Here is a 4,084-nt window from a genome sequence, read left to right as displayed (position 1 = left end):
CATCACCAGTTTAGGGAAATTTTCAGCCATTATTTCTTCAAATAGGTTTTCTGTTCCTTTCTCTCTCTCTCTTCTCATTTCAAGACTCCTATGATGTGAATATTAGTTGTCCCAGAGGTCCTTTATGCTATCCTCATTCTTTTAAATTCTTTTTTCATTTTGTTCTTCCAATTTGATGATTTCCACTATCCTGTCTTTCTGATCACTGATCCATTCTTCTGGATCATCTGATCTGATGTTGAGTCCCTCTAGTTTATTTTCCATTTCAGTTCTTTTATTCTTCAGTTCTGATTGGTTCTTTTTTATATATTATATCTCTGTTGAAGTTCTCACTGAGTTGATTTACTTTTCTGCAGAGTTTGGTGAGCATCTTTATGACTATTACTTTGAAACTTTTAGTAAACAGTTTACCTCCTTTTTGTCAGATCTTTTCCTGGAGTTTTGTCTTTTTTGTTTATTTGTTTGGGATATATTCTTTAGTCTTCTCATTTTGCCTGTTTTTTGTTTTTTGTTTTCCTACAAATTAAGTAGATCAACTATGTCTCCTCATTTTGAAAAAGTGGCCTTATATGGAAGGGGTCCTGTGGGGTCCAGCGGTGCAATCTCCCCTGATCACTAGAACCAGATGCTCTGATGCTCTGGAGGTATTCCCTGTGTGAACTAGGGTGGCCTCCTGTTGTAGTTGGGCCACAACTACTACACACTGGCAGGCAAGGCTGGTCCCTGGCCTGGCTGGCTGTGAAGCTCAGTTTCAACTGTTGCAGACACACTGCTATGTGTTAATGCCGACTGAGGCCACCCACAGGGTGTGGCAGGGCAGGAGCTGCGTTAGAGAGGTGCTAGCAGAGCGAGTTATAGAAAAATGCCAGAGTAGGGTGAATGTGTCAGCATGGTGAATGGAGACTGTCAGAAATGGTGTCTGTCAGCATCAGACCAGATAGGTTTAAGAAAGGAAAAAATAAAAGGCACCCACCAGCACTTCTGTCCTGGAGAAAGTTCCAAGAGATCCCTTTCCCTACAGCACATGCCCTAAAATTAGTCAGTGTATCACCTTCACACATGACCCGGTGCCTTTCAAACTGCTGCCTCTGTGCTGGGGCTTGGAAAGAGTACAACCTTGGTTTCCTACAGCCCTTTGACATAAACCCCGCTGGTTTTCAAAGCAGGGATCCTCTTCCTAGTGCAGATGTCCCAGGCTGGGGCTTGGACCCCTCGCTCTTCAGGGGAGACCTTCGCAGTTGTGCTATCCCTAGCTGTGAGTCACCAGACAGGGAGCAGAGAGTAGGGTGGGTCCTGACTAGACTGAGTATCTGCCCCTCCCACCATTTCAATGTGGTTTTCTTTATATCCTTAGTTGTAGAAAATCTGTTCTGCAGGTTTCAGGTCATTCTCAGAGATAGCTGTTTATATATGTAATTGTAGTTTTGGTGTCAATGAGAGGAGGTGAGCTCAGGATTTTTCTACTCCACCATCTTGAACCCAAATCCAGGAGTTTTGCTCTTAAATGCCAATTTAGCTTGTCCTTATGCCATGAATGTTCTAAGCACTAAGGATCCAGCAGTGAACCAAAGTTCCTTCTCTCATGGAGCTTATATCTGTGAAACGTTGTTTCTTGTGGTTAGTGCACAGTCCCGGCAACAAACATGTCTCCAGATCACCGTCTAGACCCATATTTTGGTTTCTTCTTGCATAGGACATGTGTTTCTTCAGGTGCAATGAGATTCATATAATCTGATTATGATGTTTGAACTTCTCCATTTCTTTCTTAAGCATTTGTTAGTGGAAGGCTTTGGGAGCTGTATTAATCACAATTCTCTGGAGAAACAGAAGCAGTAGGCTAGATAGACAGATAGATCTCTAGCTAACTATGTAACAGGAGCTTTATTATGGAATTGGTTCACTTGATTATGGAGGCCAACATGTCCCAGGATCTGCTATCTGCAACCTGTAGACCCAAGAAAGTTGATAGTGTAATCCAGTCTGAGTCTGAAGGCCTGAAAACCAAGGAAGGTGATATATGGGGGTAGGAGAAAATGGATGTCTCAACTCAAATAGAAAGAGCAAATTAATCCTTCTTTGCTTTTTTTGTTCTTTTCAAGCCTTCAGTGGATTGGATGATGCCTACCCATACTGGTGAAGGCCATCTGCTTTATTTAGTCTTTATTACCATTTTAATGCTTATGTTTTCCAGAGATATCCTCAAAGACACATCAAAAATAATGTTTTACCAGCTATCGGGGCATCCCATAGCCCAATCAAGTTGACATATAAAACAAACCATTGTGAAGCTATTAATTATAGCACCTCTAAAGAAGAGACCTTACAAGACTATGACACCAATTAAGTAAGATTTTTGTAGAATGAAGCATATTTAGTACGTGGTTGTATATTGTTTATATAGTCTTCTAATATCTGATCTTTCCAACCCAGAAGATTATATTATTTATATAGTCTTCTAATATCTGATCTTTCCAACCTCAAGAGAAAGTTATTTATTTCATTGTTCCTAACACAGTGTTTGATGTTTACTATTGATGTCTAGAAATTAGGAGACTTGGGTCCTAGTTCATCTCTATCACTTACTAAACCCAGTGCATAATAACTAAACATTCTACACAACAGCACTAAACTTTATTTTCCTTTTCTATTAAGTTGCAATAATTATACTTGCCTCGACTAATTCACTGGATTATTCTGAGGCTTACCTGTAATAGCAAATCTCTAAGTTGTAAAGCATTATACAGAAATTAAATATTATTATTGTGATAGCTGACTTCCTAAGTAATTTTTCTTTCAGATGATATTACTATAATAAGGTTGGTATCCAAACATATGGTTCTCTGGAACAATATTTTTATTCATGATATAAAAAAGTAAGTAGTTACTAAACTTCATGTAATTATAATTGTAGCTTATAGACCTTGAGAAATGAAAATTTAATTTTACATATTTCTTCATACTGATGCAATGGAACTCACTTTATCTACTGAAGACATTTCCTTTAAGCAGTGTATTTCCCATAATTCCATATTCAGACTCATGGACGTTTCTATGAAGGTAAGAGATTATATGCTAGTGTTTTCCAAAATCTCTTCCAACACATATTTTGAAAAATTGAAAAATTCTAATTAAAACCATTACAATTTTCATTGCTAACATTTTTATTTTCTATTTTTATTTTCTGAAGGTAATGAAATATCTATGACCCTTAATATGGAAACCTGTTAAAGAAATTTCATTGCCTACAGGTTTGTGAAGGCAAATTTCAATGACTAGATTTGCTGGGTATATAGCACAATGAAGAAAAATAAAATAAATAAGTTTTGATATTTTTAACCTAAGAAGTGAAAACAAAGGTTAATCTGAACATTTTTCTGTTCTTAGTCACTGGGTACCTAGAGTAAAATTTTAGAACTAGAACTATGCCAAGGTAATGTGTCAGCCATTTGAAAAAAGAGAGAGTTCTCATCTGCAAGTTCCAACCAATCTATCCCTATTTATCAGTTAATAAAAGAGCATAGAATAAAGTGGAAACAAGAAGGGAGGAATTGAAAAACTTCCTTTTTCTTCAAGTCCTTTATCCTCCCCTTCACAGCCAAACTACTTAATTATGAAAGATTACATTCAATGAGACACTTTTTATACAGAATGCTGGCCTCCAGACCAATCACAGCACTAAACTTCTCTCACTAAGTTATCTATGTTTTTTTTTTTTTTTAAAGTAAAACGAATGGAAAATTCATAGAACTGAACTTTACTTGAAATCTCAGCAATATTTAATACTGGTGATTTTCTTTTTGAAATATTTTCTTTCTTTGACCCCAGTGACACCATATTCCCCACGTACCTGACTGTTCCTTTTATAGGCATCCTTTTCTCTGCCTGAAGATCAAATGTTTATTTTACTGAGGGTTCCGTCCTCCTTTTTCGAGTTATATAATTTTCCTATGGGAAATCTCATTCAACATTTACATGCCGATGACTCTTAATCCAGCAAAAAACTCCTTCCTGAGTTTCGGACTCAAAAAGCCTAACTGCTTCAGGACATGTGTATTTTCCTGTCCTACTTCAAACTTAGCATTCC

The sequence above is a fragment of the Pteropus medius genome, unplaced genomic scaffold (assembly GCF_902729225.1).
Source record: "Pteropus medius unplaced genomic scaffold, Ma_sr-lr_union100, whole genome shotgun sequence".
Lineage (NCBI taxonomy): Eukaryota > Metazoa > Chordata > Mammalia > Chiroptera > Pteropodidae > Pteropus > Pteropus medius.
Note: the sequence above shows the minus strand (reverse complement) of the source record.